Genomic DNA, 15,627 nt, shown 5'->3' with positions numbered 1-15,627 from the left:
CCAGGCTTTGCCTCATTAAACAGTTGAGTCTCAATATTAAACATTCAAGCTGCATCGTCACTCAATGCAGTTATGAAGGTTAGAACTTGATTTATGACTTGGCTGCATTTGCTTTTAAGTGGTTCTTCTTCGTTTCTAAAGATTCAATGTCCCAAATTTACTAATTTCTGCAAGAGACTGTCAAGACTTTCTTTAGAACACGTGTAAATTTGGAAAAGACCTGTTCATTTTGATAAAATACCTTAGCAAACCCAAGCTTATTGCTAGATTGCTAGCCATGTTTTGGGCCAAAATGTGAGAGGAGCTTTAACTGAAATAAGATTGCGAAACCTTGCACATGTTCTTTTTCCAGCTCTAATTCTACTCAGTATTTTACAGTGACAAAGACTGAGTAAATACTCAACTGAAGATATGTCTACAGGAGAGGAGACGTATATCTTTCGTGTCACTGTAAGTCCTCTCAGCTTCTTCTTGGCCCCTTATGGGTCTTGTCAGCTTTTGAAAGGTCAGAAAAACAGACTAAACATGGTGGGACTGGCCTTTCTCTTCATGAAGCTTGAAGGTGTCTGGGCCAGGTGCAAATGGATTGTCTTGACGAGTGTAATCTGTATTTTGCGCCTGTTCTCCTCCAGGTAATGGGGAAAGGAAAATGATGGCGAACAGCGCCATGATGACAACTGGAGGTTTGGATATTCAGAAAGTGCTGGGGTTTGGTGCTCTGTGAGTGAACTGTAAAGCTCAGTACATTTCAAAACGTATTTGCTATTGGTGACATGTGCAAAAGAATAGCACCTTGTGTAACTCAGTTTTCAGATTTTGTGTAGATATTGCGGATGGAAGGAAGGGTTGGTGCAATATAAAATGCGGAGGTGTTGAATGTCTGTGCTTTGAGGGCTAAAAGTCTCAGTGATGGTGTACTGGAACGCCTCTGTCAGTCTGCACCCGGGCAGCTGTGGCTACATCAGAATTTACCATCACCAAATATGAATGAGGAGTGAATGAATAATAGATACACATTGTATGCACTTTGAGTGTCCCTGTAAAGCGCAGGTAAATCCAATCCATCATTTTTATTCGTTAGTATTAAATGCCCCCTTTTGGAAACAAAAGGAGGACATTCCTTTACAGTACAGCACAGTACAGTACAGACATTTTGGTACAATTATGCCTGAACAAGGGGCTGCATGGTGGCGCAGTGGTTAGGGCTCTTGTCTCACAGCAAAAAGGTTCAAGCTGGGGGACCTAAAATACCAATGGGGGACCTTTCTGTGTGGAGTTTGCATGTTCTCCCCTTGGGACTCCAGGGACTCCGGCTTCCTCCCACTGTCCAAAAACATGCTTTATAGGTTATAATTGGCTACTTTATAGGAGTAAATGGGAGTGTGCATGGGTGTGTGATTGTGGCCCTGTTCCAGACTGGCAACCTGTCCATGGTGTCCCCAGCCCTCTCCCGCAAGTGGCCAGGATAAGCTCAGGCATGTTTGTTCCCCAAAAGGGAACAAACGGATTAGAAGATGAATAAATTATTATGCCTTAACATAAGTGGGTTAATTTATTTAAATTATTACTCACTTTTTATTGTAGTTTGTTTTTACAGGTTGCAATAACGCATTTTATTGCAGCATTTCATAATATTCAAACCATGGCAACAACTTTTATGGAAAGGTTTTAATTGCCTAATTCAGAATATGAAATGAACGTGTTTAGTCAGCAGACAATTTCTAAGTATAAGCAAAAGTGATTTTTCAATCCCTTCATTTTCATTATTCTGCTATAATTAAATGTTTACCTTTTTTTATATTCGCCACAGCGAATCAGTTTTCACTGATTTTCGCAGGTGGATCAAAAATCAAACAACTCTAATGCTACGTTCACACCGGGCACCTAACACATTTTTTTTTAGACAAGAATTTTTGTCAGTTTTTCAACAATGCACTCGTTTCGCCGATGATGTTCACACTGGAAAAACAGTTTACTGTTTACTAGCCCATGTCTGCAACCAACATTTGCAAGAAGCTTGGTGTGAAACGATGAAGTGGTGTAAATCCCACAAATCTTGCTCCGTTTTCCCTTACGGCTCGATTCCGATATATGAAAGACTCTGTGTCATATAGTTTGGGCCGAGCACAAACCGCAGTTGTTAATTTCTCCTCCATGATCAATTTTCAAACAATTGGCACTTTTGTAAATTAAAAGGGGCGCCACCCAAATATCACCCCCGAATCCAAATCCCTGATTGATCTAAGTTAAACCTGGTTTAACCTTTAACTTTCAATGGCCACGCGTTTTGTATGTAGAGCCCGAAAACAATTGTAGAAACTTGTACAACGACGCTGGAACGCAAGAGTTTTGAATGCGGAGGCCAAACACACGCTTTTCACTAAAAGTGGTCGCTTTAAAACGCATTCCCGTGGTTGTGTAGCTTAAGAAAACCCCACTTCGTTACAGACTGATATGAAGTCAATATTGATTCTAAAAGACATTTAGAATCAGCTCTGATTTAGCAATTTCTCTTTTTATTGTTATGTAGGAATATGTGTGACCATCAGCTCAATAGGCTTTTTTTCCCGTTTTTTTTTAAACTGTTATTTCCGCCTGTGTGGATTTTACTCGTGATGTCTTGGTTCTTATTCTGTTTTCAGGTCTTCTCCTGTTAGTCTCACCAGGTTTAAGCCATCAATCATTCACAGCTGTGGTGAATTAAAAGTAATGATCCTTAGTATATTTAAGTGTCTGGTCATCTGTTTTACCATCCTTTTGTTTCATGGATATGTCACGCTCTGAGTTAATTCATTCACATGATAAATTCTTGACATCAAGTCCAGCCTTCTGCATTTTGGGTCCTTCACCACCAGTTTCCTGACACCACTAGATGGATACATTTTTTTTTATTTCCACACAGTGCTTGTCCACATAAATTTATAAATATTTACCCTGTTTGTTACTTTGGATTTAAACGGTTGTAAATGTAAAAAGAAAAAAGTTTTCGTTTTAGTTTAGGTTTATTTGTGAGTTTATTGTTAAAGATTCAAGTAAGAGATTACTATGACATGGGAGCAACCACAATGGCCTCGAGAGTAATGCATTTACATCACTGAAGACAACAAGAGGAAATAGGTCCAGAGTTCAGAGTCAGCTGTGTATATATTTTGTGGGGATCTGCAAGTGGCTGTGTACCCATCCTCCCTGCTTCCCACCACCCACTCCTTCTTTCTTTTCCTCCCTCCTTTTTGCTGGCCAGCGCCGCTCCATGCGTCTCAGGGCAGATTTCTCCCACAGTTGGGAGTGCTGGGTTGTGTGGCGGCCTGTTTATACTGGAGCGTGGACTTCCTAGTGGCAGCCTGCACCTATCTAAACATCCCCCCAGCCGCTGCTGTGTGTTCCCGGCCTCGCACAGCCTCCATCCCTCCTCCTTCTGCTCTGCCTTCTCCATCACCCATCTGATCTTCACCGAGCCTGCTTGACTCTGTCACTTCCTCTGTTGGCCTTTGTATCACTCTGTGTTCCTTTCTCCTTCTTTTTTTTTTTTTTTTACTTATTTCTAAGTTTATTTTACTTTTCAGTGTTGCATCATTTCTTTGTGTTTTGCCTTTGAGGTCCATTTTGTCCCACGATCATCTTCTTTACATTTTTTTATCACTAAGATTCTCTTATGCTTACCCCCTTGACTTGAAGAGTGAAATTGAGGTTAGATTTAATTAAATTAATAATAAAAACAATTCACAGCAAGAAGGCCATGGTTCAAATCCCGGCTGGGCCCTTTCTGTGTGGAATTTGCATGTTCTCCTCATGCGTGGGTTTTCTCCTGACACTCTGGCTTCCTCCCAGAGTCCACAAAATATGCATCATAGGTCAACTGGTGATTCTAAACTGTCCCTTATGTGCGAGTGTGTGTGGTTATGTGTCTCTGTGTGGCCCTCCGATGGTGCACTGGCTGGGACAGGCTCCAGCATCCCCATGACCGAAAAGGAATTAAGCTTGTTCAGAAAATGGATCCTTAGAGACTGAAATGATTAAGTAGTTATACATGCTCTATATTTTCAAATATTTTCATCAGTATTTTGGTCTATATAATTTTCACTGAAGCTAAATCTGAAAACATAAATAATTTTAACCCTGTTAAAGTTGTCTGTAGCGCCTCACCTGGAAGTGGCCAAGTTCCTATCTTTTACCCAGATGTTTTAAATTTGATGAAATTTAAAATAAGCTTTTAAGATGAAAGTAAATACCAGGAGTAATTGTACAGGTAATTGTAAGGTAAACATACAATCAAAAAGGATCATAAATGCATAGAATTCAATAGGATAATACTAAGACTTTAAATAAGCGAAACTGGCATCCCTGCCCTTAGACCCTCCTTCGCGGTAAGGAAAAAACTCCTAAAAATAACGGAAATCGGAAAAAACGAAGAAACCTCAGGAGTTCCCACATGAAGGAGGGATCCTCCCCCAGGACGGACAGGCGATTACCAGAACTCTTAGAGAGAATTAGCTTATCTAACTCTACAACTAAATATTTAAACACCAACAAATGATTTTCATCCAGATGAAGTTGGGGGACGGCTGGGGGCGTGAGACGAGCTGGAGACACGATCCACAACCAGGTGTAGAAGCAGTAGTAGAGGCAAGCCAGAGGCGAGGTACATGGTCAGGTACAGGAGCACGGATGAGCCCACTAGTATCTGGAAGTACCATAGCCCACCCCCCTCCCCAGGAGGGCAGTGGGAAAGAGGGGCAGTGCGTGAATCACACTCCACCAAACAGAGGCGTGGAGAACCAAATCATAAGTAATGATAAAGAATAGAGGAGAGAAAGAGAGTAGAAGTAGATGAGAAAAGAGAACAGAACCCCAGTGCACCATAGCTACCCCAGCTTCAAACTTCTTGAAGCCTAGTGACAACTTTATTTTTATTGTTAAGTTTAATTTTAAAACATTAACAGTAAGGTAAATATTCTCTGAACACTAGCTAGTCCGACAACAAGCCTGACAAAGAGGAATGTTTTCTGTCTTACTTTGAATGTAGAAACTGTGTCGGTCTCTCTCGAATGAGCTGGGAGCTTATTCCATAAAACAGGGCTTGATGACTAAAGGCTCTACCTCCTACTGTACTTTTACAAATTCTAGGAACCACAAGTCCTGCATTTTGCAAGCGAAGTGTTCTGTTTGGGTGGGTGAAAGGGACTATGAGGTCCTTAATATAAGAAGGAGCCATACCATGTAAGGCCTTATAAATAAGCAGGAGGATTTGAAACTTGATTCTAGAATCAGACTTTGGAGGCTGAAGTGTGTGATTCATTGATGTTGGAGCACTACCTCTGGTCCATTTCTGAAGAGGGGAACCACCAACCCAGTTTCCAATCTAGAGATTGCTACTTTGACGTTTCAGATAAATGTTGTCTAAAACTGTTTGACATTTGAGTTCCTCTAGATTTTTAGCACCAAGTTGGGGTGGTAGGCAATAACATCCTTGCAACCACTGAGCCATTTAGTCACCTCAACAAAGTAGACATGTAACAATACCCTTCAATGTTTCCTGTCTTCCATTAACCCCTATAATAGTAACAGTTCATCTGGGCCTTTTTTTATTTATGTGTGATATAATCTCTCAAAATATGTTTAATGAGTGAAATCTTGTGCTGCTTTTTTCAGAAGACTTTGTACTTCTAAAATTGCTCAAGAACGTGACTAAACAAGTAGGGAGGAAATGTTTGCTAAAAACACTGACCACTTAAATTTCCTAATGCTGTTGACTATGAATTTCAATTTCTGATTAAGAAAAACTAAAAGGTCCAATTTAGACATCATAGAACAGCACAATGAATTACTGTTTTAAATTTTGATCTGCTTATGCATTTTTTATTTGATGTATTTTTTTGATAAACTGTAATCTCATATGAAATTTTTAATATGAAGCAAAAAAAATCTGAGTGTGGTTGCTTGACTTAATTTATTTTAACACATGAAACATATTTAAGAAAGGAAATAAACTTCTGATGTCCATTTTGTTCCGAATTCAAATATTTCATTTTATGCCATTTTAATTCCCTAGACCCATACCTATTTGTTTGTTAAGTGTTTCACACACCTACGCAGAACGTAAGACATATAGCACACCTCCCTTTGTCTGATTATATGTATGATTATCAGCTCCTGTCCAGCAGGATATCTGGTGTAAAACAATAGCGTGGTCTGTTCCCTGGAGGGCCTTCTTCTTGCTCTATTAAGACCACTGGAACATCTACGTCGCACTACCACCTTTGTTTGAGAAACAACACACTCCTTGCAACAATTGCCCTGACGAAAGCTGAAAATGTCGCATCACATGGTGTTTAGATTATCAGACAACTGGTTTTATCTCCATCCCATCATCATTGGCACATGGAAGACCTTATCACAGCCATGGTTTTATGCTTCTGAAGAATAAGCTCTCTCAGGGGCCCTATTCAGTTCATTCTGGGATACTTAGTTGATGTTAATGTTGGTGATTGAAAGATTTGTTCTGCTGCAGCCAGTCCTACGTGGTGTATGGTGGGCAAGCAATGACTATAATGTCTCTAAGGATACAAGGGAATGTTCATGCACACCCTGGGTGAAGAATGTGTTTTTAAAGAGTGGGTAGATTTAGAAGTGTGAAGTATGGAGTTCCAGTGAGAGTACGGCCAGAGAAAGCTCCAGTGAAAGCATGCCCTTGCTGACAGATGAATTGCCCTAATTAGAAATCCATAACATCCTGCCACATGGCTGCCTTATCCCCAACACACTTCCTGCTCTAGACCGGGCTGACAACCGCCAGCCGTGCTTCGTCCGTCACTCTGAGCGAGGTAATGAATCCACAAACCACTGCTGGTGTTTCTTCCAGCACAAGTCCTTTCCGTCTTTGTTCCTTTTTTTTTAACTAAGACAATAAGTGAGCATATGTCATCAAGTCTACATCTACTCTTGTGTGCATTTGTGTGTCAACCCTTTGTGTGTTGGGGTTTGCTCAACTGGCTGGCTCTCTGTCTCTATCACTTCCTCTGTTTTTGCCAGTCGCAGGGCTGTTCTATCTGTCTGTTTCACCCAGAGTCCTCCTCTTCCTCCCAGGTGTCAGGATGGGAGGGATGGCTTGAGGGAATCCAGAAACCGGCACAGGGAAACGCACAAGATAACAGAGGCTGCAGGCCTGGCTCGTCTGTAGAGATGGTTGATGCTCTGGCAGGAGTAACAGTGCCATCTTGTTGGACATACAACAGGAGGCAATCTGCTGAGGACATTAAGCAAGACATAATGAAGATCCATGCTCCATTAAACACATTATGCAAAGCACGTTGGCTCTGCACTATATCTGGTTTATTGTGAGACAAGTGGCCCTGAATTGTGGTTTATAGGTCAATAGCTGTTCTCACAGAGTAAGTTTGTCACAGATAACCATGGCGAAGAAAAAGTTCACAAATGAATGCCGGGGAGAAGTGAGAGTGTGAGTGTTTAATGTGTCTTACAGCCTTTCAACCAATGAGTTATATCACTAGAGGAGACACGCTCGCTTTAGAAGCCTGGCCGACAGTGGCGGAGCGCGACGCCATCTTGGTGAGGTCGACGACGCCCACATGACAATGATTTCTGTTGCTTTTAGTGGTGTCTAAGTAGCTTTTATATACTATATATGTTTTTACAATGTATATATATTTATACATATATGTAAATATATATATTTATATATATAACATATATATATAGATACATCATTTATTGTTGTTAAAGAAGAGAAACAGTCAGCCTTAAAAGCTCAAACTTTAATGAAAATGCATTGTTGCAGGACTTCTTAATAATAATATAATATAATAATATAAAAATAATATTAATATTATTAATATTAATATTAATATTTTTATTATTCATATAATATTGATATTAATATTATTAATAGTATTATTAATAATAATAATATTTAATAATAATAATAAAATAAATATTCAAAAGAAGTCCAAAAGTGAACAATAGATTTACCCTAAAATAACAACAACAAAGAAAAATAATAGATTTATACTGATTCATGTGAGTGATCAATTTGTGTAACACAGATGGTATGGTGTCGGGTTTCAAGCTAACAGTCTGGCCTCTTATCTAAATGTGTTTCCACAAATGTTTTGAACAGTCAGACTGTATTACTAGTTGGTACCACAGTGATCCATCTGGGTTAGCTCTTTTTATTGCTAATAACCACTTTTTCCTTAAGTCTGAATAGTGAATAGTGAAAGGTTCAGTCACTGAGTCAGAAATGTATAAATCTATATTACTATAAAGCCTAGTATGCTGTATACAGGTTTAGCAGAATAAAATGTACATTTATGTTGACAGCAAATTCTCCGTACATCATGCAGCATGTTGATAATAGCCCTGCAGCATCATGCATGTCAACATGTGTTCTATTAATAAAGCCCCTGCAGCATTAAAAGAAAAAAATTATAATACTTACCTGTGAAATGATATACTTCCTCCTTCATGGACTCAGTTCTCTGATTTTGGCAGTTGAAACACAAACAATGAACTGGTATTATGCAAAAAATGTGTTCAAATGCATTCACTGCAGCAGTAACTTGACCTCACCAAGATGTCAGTGCTCTCCTCCCATGAGGAACCACGTGATGTCTCCTCTAGTGATATAACTCATTGCTTTCAACTGCCCAAACAGCTTTGCTTCTTAATGGAGGGGTGTTAAGACACATCCATGCCTTCATTGGTCTTGCAATGTTACTTGTCTATCACACTTTCTGTGATTCAGCTTTTATTGATGGTGTGGTAAATGTTCTTCTTTAGGGGTTCACACAAGGCCTACACTGTGGTGCAGTGGTTAGCACCTTCCTCTTACACCAAGAAGACCCCTGTTTGAATCACCACCACACTTCTCTGTGTAGTTTGCATGTTCTCTCCATGTATGTGTGGGTTTTCTCTGGGGTACTCCAGCTTCCTCCCACAATCCAAAAACATGCTTGATTTCATGTTCCCTCTAAAAAGTGTCCCTTAAGTGTAAATGTGAGTATGTGGCTGTCTGTCTTTGTGTGGTCTTGCAATGACAGACCCCATCTAGTGTGAACATCACCGTCACCCAGTAGTGATTGGGATATGGGCTTCAGCTACCTCATGATCCTGAAAGGGGTCTGAGGGTTCAGCACGACAAAAATAAATTCCTTAGAAATGAGTCAAAACATTCTTGCCCCATTGGCAGATTTTCAAATAAGCAAATAAGCAAAAAAATAAAAAATGAGAAAGGGGTGAGAAAAATGGTCTTACCAAGAAAGCAGGGTCAGAGGGCCAGCTCCAGCTTGTGGAGACCTTGACGAGGCTGAAAACTAGAGGAGATAGAGCGTTCTCTGTTGTTGGCCCTAAGCTGTGGAACGCTCTGGCTCCTCATGTCAGAACAGCGCCCTCTGTGGAGTGTTTTAAGTCGCATCTTGAAACCCATTCTCTGGATTTTAACACCGCGTTACTTGTGTGGTCCTCTGTTTTTATTCTGTTTATTATTTTTTTTTTTAATTTAATTTTAGTCTCTGTTCAGCACTTTGGAAACTGTTAGGGAAATGTACTCTACAAATAATGGGGGTTGGATTGGATATTTTGCTGGTGAGAAACTTGCTATGATTATTTTTCTTGCAAAAAAGACAATTTCTTACTTGAAACAAGGCTCTTTTTACTTTCTTAAGATTCAGTTTTTTGTTGGATAGACATATGGATGGATGGATGGATGGATGGATGGATGGATGGATCGATGGATATTTACTCCTTCAGGTCAGTCGTTTACCTAAGTAACTTGAAACTTGTTTTTCCAAAGAATGGCGATAATCACTCAGTATTTGCTAAGATTTTTGGTGCCCACCGTTGCTAAGTTGTGACCCAAACCACAGCCGAAATGTTTACAGGCTTCCAAAGAGACTTTTAAATCCTTCATTTTAATTGTGCACCTCTGATATTAGAAAATAAAGCAGGCATTACTTATCAGATTTGAAACATCTGAGACAAATATCGCTTTTACAAGGCGTAGCACGACATTTATGACTTTTGTGACCAAAAAGATCCAAATACTCAAACATAGGTCCAGCAGCAAAAATTGAGGAAATGTTCAGACTCCGGTGAAGCACTTGTACAGTGTATTGGCGTGCAGTTTACTCCTTTTTGTCTTCTCAGTGACTATGCAGACACACTCACATGGATGTATAAGAAGCACATGGTCAATGTGCCCACACACACGCACACCATTTGACAAGTGGTTACTTCTGGCTTCAGGTTTAAAGTATGCAGCTTTTTCGTGCATATGAGTCTGTCAAGAAAAGAAAGAGGAGGGGGAAAACAGGCAATACAAGGGGGAGTGAAGAAGTGGGACAAGAGAGTTGGAGCAAGAGGGAGAGAGGGTTGAGTCTTCGAACAACGCTGCTGCGAGCAGCTGTGGCACTCCCAGATTTCCCCCTGATTGCTTTCAGCTGGTACTTGAACCCTGGGCCTTTTGGGTTTTGGAGGCCAGCCCAGACCCCACAATCCCTCCAGCGCCCCATCCAGCTGCCTGACCCCTCCCTGACCCTGCACCGAGGATAGGAAAATACGAGCCATGCCAAGCCAGAGAGACTCTTTTATTTTGCCTGCTGGCATGCTGCCGGTGACCAGGGCTTACATAATGGGAAACATAGCAGGACCCAGGAGAAAACAGCCCCTGCTCCCCCTTTTTACTTTTTTTCCTTATTAATTGATCCTCTTCTCTCTTCCCCATCTCTTTCCTCTTCTTCATGTCTTTTCCCACTTGCTCCCCTCTCACCCATAATTTGCTCCATCCTCTTCCTTCCCTTGTGCACTCTGCCTCCCCTCCTGTTTGTTATATATCTTTCTTGGTCCACTCGCCTGGGCACATTTATTACAGACAGCTTCGACACAATCCTGAAGTTGAGCCACAAGAAACACAACAGCAACGCTGAGGCGATGCATCCACTCACTGACAAACGGAAACACACATGTGACTATAGTCTTTCATCCACAAAAGCAACTCAACCTATTGTTTTACTCCTCTGTCTAGTGCACTTTACTTTTAAAGAAGCCATGCCTCCAAAAACCATCAAAAAGAGGAAAAATTTATAAGTTATAATAGAGTTGGGCCTTGACTTTTTGAACTTTTTACTTGAAATTAGTTGCATTTGTATTTGTAAGCATGTAAGTTAATTTATAACAAATATATCACAGTTAGTAAGATGTTGACATGCAAATGATTTTTTACAAAGGAAAGTCGTAAATAACTACTTTTAAATGTAATTTCTCGATGTCAAACCCAAAGACATACAAACATATGACTCTAGAATCATGTTAAGCCTTTATAGCACTCCACATTATGTACATTTTGATTAATTGCTTAAGCTAGGAACTATAATTTCTTTAATAACCTTATGGAGATGTTTTTTTATGTATCAAATTAGGTTTTTACCTGTAAATTATACACTTACTGTGCATAGTCATAAGTAGTCATAAGAAATTATGCTGCTGAGTTATTAAGTTATATTGCAGTTGGGTAAGAAAGAATTGTATTTTTTTCCTGATGGTTTTCTATAAATGGTTTTAATAAAATAATACACGGTAGGTACTTCAAATAGAGACTAAATAACTTAATTGACTGACTATTTTCTAAACCCCTATACATATTATAGTAAACTAACGGACATAAACTATATATATATATATATGGTCCTCTACCAGAGGCCTGGGAGCTTGAGGGTCCTGCAGTATCTTAGCTGTTCCTAGCACTGCCCTTTTCTGGACTGAGAGGTCTGAGGTCTTTCCAGGTCTCTGTTGTACCGTAGTGACGGTGTGGCACCGTCAGATGACGAGGGGGACACGCACCGTGTTTTTTGTTTGTGTATTTATGTGTTTTATGTTTTAAACATTACTACCTGTGGTGCCACCTGGACAATAATTGAGAGCCACGCCCAACAGGCGTGTCTTAGAGTTCAAAAGGGAGCACCACAGGTAGTGAAATGAGGAGTGAGACGGAGGTGACGCGTGCTGGTGCGGCCCTGCGTGAAGCAACTTTGTCCTGAATAAAGATAGAACCTCCTCACCTTGGCTCCTCTGCATCTTTTCACGGCGGGACCCTGCCACATATGGTGTCAGAAGTGGGATCGCAGAGGAGACCACAAAAAGGTGAGGGCGCAGAGGTTTGGGGTAGAAGATCCACAGGCACAGCTCAGCGCCTCCGTTGAGGAGATGTCCATCCTCTAAGGAAGAGGGGGTGGATCCGGGTGGCCTCGTCGGAGCGTCAGGCCCGGCCAGGGGCCCGGAAAGAGACCTACGGCGTCCAACTTGGCGCCCATGATGAGCGGCGGACCTCGCGGGCAGCAAGGGCGGACCGCCTGAGCACGGAGACGGCCGGAGGCGGGACAGGCACACGGCCCGGTTCCACTGCCGCCGATGCAGGCATTGGAGGCCTGCGCGGAGAGGGACAGGGGGCGGACCGACATCTACCGGGCCGTCAGCGGAGAGGCGCAACATCTCGCCTGGAACTTGCTGTCGGCGGCTCCGATCGGCTAAGGTGCCATCCGGGAGGAGACCAGCGCGGGCGTGTGGCCAATGGAAGGGTCTTTGCCGGGGCTGGGAACGACCGGAGCGGCGCACCGAAGAGCGGATCGGAGGGGTCGCCGTCGTGGAACAGCAGCAGCCCGTGCATCCATCCGACGCGACGCAAGGACGTGTGTCTGGCGGATTGGCGTGGGGCATGTGCGGCAGCGGACTGCTGAGTGGATTGCCGCACATCGTCAATCCCTCAGAGGAGGGGGATGGTGTAACGGTGTGGCACCGTCAGATGACGAGGGGGACCACACTGTGTTTTATTGTTTGTGTATTTGTATATATTTTATGTTTTAACATGTATCCTGTGACCATCCTGTGGCCTAATGGAGAGCACCGCCCGTGGGAGGGGCATAAGGTTCATAAGGAAGTGTCACAGGAAGTGGAAATGAGCAGTGACGGAGGTGACGCGTGCTGGTGCGGCCCTGCGTGAAGCAACTTTGTCCTGAATAAAGACAGAACCTCCTCACCTTGGCTCCTCTGCATCTTTTCTCGGCGGTACCGCGCCACACACTCCTCCAGCTTGGGGGTTACTGCCCCGCGTGCTCCAATTACCACAGGCACCAGTGTCACCTTCACTTTGCAAGCTTTCTCCAGTTCTTCTGAGTCCCTGGAATTTCTCCAGTTTCTCATGTTCCTTGTTCCTGATGTTACCATTGCTTGGCACTGCCACATCCACCACAACGGCTTTCCTCTATTCTTTATACACCACTACAATGCCTGGTTGGTTAGCTATTACAATCCTGTCAGTCTGGATCTGGAAGTCCCACAGGATCTTTGCCCTCTCATTCTCTACCCCTGTCGGAGGTGTTTCCTATTTTGACTTTGGGGTTTCCAGGCTATATTCTGCACACATGTTCCTGTATATTATTCCAGAACTTGATTGTGGCGCTCCATGTATGCTTTACTTGCCACCATCTTACACCCTGCAGTTATGTGCTGGATTGATTCAGGCGCCTCTTTGTACAGTCTACACCTTGTCTTGTCGCTGTGGTGCCCATGGCTTGTTCCTGAGGTGCCAGGATGAGTGCTTCAGTGCTAACCTGTAGACCACCCCTTTCTATATATATATATATATATATATATATAGAAAGGGGTGTTATATATATATAAAGGATTAGAGAGAAAATACGTAAAAACAACAGTACTTTTTTAAGGAAAGGAAACTAGGGTAGAAGGTCAGAAGGTAAAGAAATGAACCTTAACCCTTGATTTCAGGTTTTTTAAGCAGCCAGCTGAATCATCATATTGCATCGTGTTTGCTTCTTCTAATTAAATTTGCAATTATGCAACAGAAAACTGAGGGGCATTACCTCAATTACTCAGGTAATTTGATTACCTACTAACAGACCTTTTTCTGATGGTCATATGGGATAAAAACAAACTACCACTTTACGTGTTAGCTGTTTAAAGTTGTAAACGGAACACTGACTTCAAATGATTTAAGAATGATAATTATACCATTTTGCTTTTACCTTTGTGTAACTTTGAAAGAAAAACTTTAAAAATAGTACTACCAATGGTTAAAATCGCAAAATGTATTCTAATGAGTGAATGAGTGAATTCAATAAGTGCTAACCCTCAGCAAATGCTGGATAACACCAATGAAAGCCTCCCCACACATCTCATTTACTCTCTTCCTTTTGCTCTTTTTTCTTTCATCTCCACATCAGTTACATCACTAAATCATCTGTTTCTCCCTTTTAATCTTTAACTCTCCTTGTGTGCCTCGGTTCATATAACAAATCTTCATTCCTTGGAAGGTCTCAATAGAGCAGAATACGATTAAGTCATGGACGGGTGTTGAGGGAAAACGTTGACCTTTTCTCCTCCCTTTTGCGCATCTTTCATTTTTCAGTCTTTCTTTTTTGGCGCTTTTCGTCCCTTAAATCTCCAAAATTCTCCCTCCCATCTAAATCCAGCCGTCCGGACTGTAACAAAAGGAACAATGATAATAGAAGTAGTGTGCATGACGCTGGTGATGTAAAGGAACATAATAGTAGAATAGCAAACATGCGTTAACCAGTGGCCATGTTTTGAACTCTGTGATCTGAATGTATCTGCTTGTGTACGAACAATCTCAGTGGAGCTTCTGAGCATGAATGAGGCATCGATGGGTTTTTGTGCAAAAGGGTAGAGAAGATAGAGAAATCCAGCGTTAGGGAGAGAATCTGCTGGCATGCTGTATATACGGTCACTTCCTCTCTAGTTTAAACAGAGCAGGCTGTGCTGGCAAACCTCTGTTCCCTTCTCCAAATGGTTTGCATCATGTTTTAACCCCCCTGCCACCACTCCTCCCTTTTTCTTCCTGTCTTTTTTTTCCTTTTCCTTTCTCAATAAAACATTTAAATTTTAAAAGTCTTTGTAAAAAGAAAAAAAGTAGGAAAATTTGTTTGCTCCCCTTACCAAAAACGACAAGAAAAAGCCTAAAAAAAATTAAACTTCCATAAATTTTAACTTCAAACTTTCCACTTCTATTTAATTTGGTCCTCCATCCATCAAAACCTAGGGTTGCACTGTGCGCAGATCCCCAAGGTCTAATATCTGGCTGGGTAGACTACCCTCCTAGGAATTTACTTGACTCCAGAACAACATCAGATACTGCCTCCAGAGACATAACAGATTACTCCTGTCACCAGCCCCACACACCCCAACTCACTACCTCAATCCACCTCTTGCTTGTGGATCATGTTTTGTCCCATGTTGTATCTCACCAAAAGTGGAAGTCAAATTGTCCCATTTTTATAATAAAAATTGGCGGACCAATGGCTACAGACACACATTACTAAGACAGTTATAGACGACAAAACCTTTTTTATACCCCTTTTTTCAAAGCTGGAACAGATACAGATACAAAGTTTTTGCTGTAATGCAAACATTTTAGTAGACATTAAGGAAATATTTCCTTTTCAGAATTTTGTCAACTAAATTCGTAAAAGCTAAAGTTTTTTTTTTCTTAGGATTTTATATTTTTGCATAAAATAAGCCGTTGAAAACCTGTGGCAACTACTTTGACCTACAGAGCCTTAAGAGCCAAATGGATGATTTGTA

The 15,627-nt window shown here is 41.4% G+C and overlaps 1 protein-coding gene across 1 annotated transcript in view; it reads right to left on the bottom strand.

Moving 5' to 3' along the window:
* The window catches only part of LOC144981407 (uncharacterized), a 227,076-nt gene extending 214,010 nt beyond the window's left edge, over positions 1 to 13,066 (bottom strand). The window contains exon 1 of the mRNA XM_078929404.1: positions 13,047 to 13,066. The gene's annotated coding sequence lies outside the window, so the exon portion shown is untranslated. The remainder of the gene's footprint in view (positions 1 to 13,046) is intronic.
* Between the last annotated feature and the right edge of the window lie 2,561 nt (positions 13,067 to 15,627).

This window comes from Oryzias latipes, chromosome 13 (genome assembly GCF_053564925.1).
Source record: "Oryzias latipes strain Hd-rR chromosome 13, Olatipes_Hd-rR_3.1".
In the NCBI taxonomy this organism is placed as follows: domain Eukaryota; kingdom Metazoa; phylum Chordata; class Actinopteri; order Beloniformes; family Adrianichthyidae; genus Oryzias; species Oryzias latipes.
Note: the sequence above shows the minus strand (reverse complement) of the source record. Positions and strands in the feature narration are given on the sequence as shown.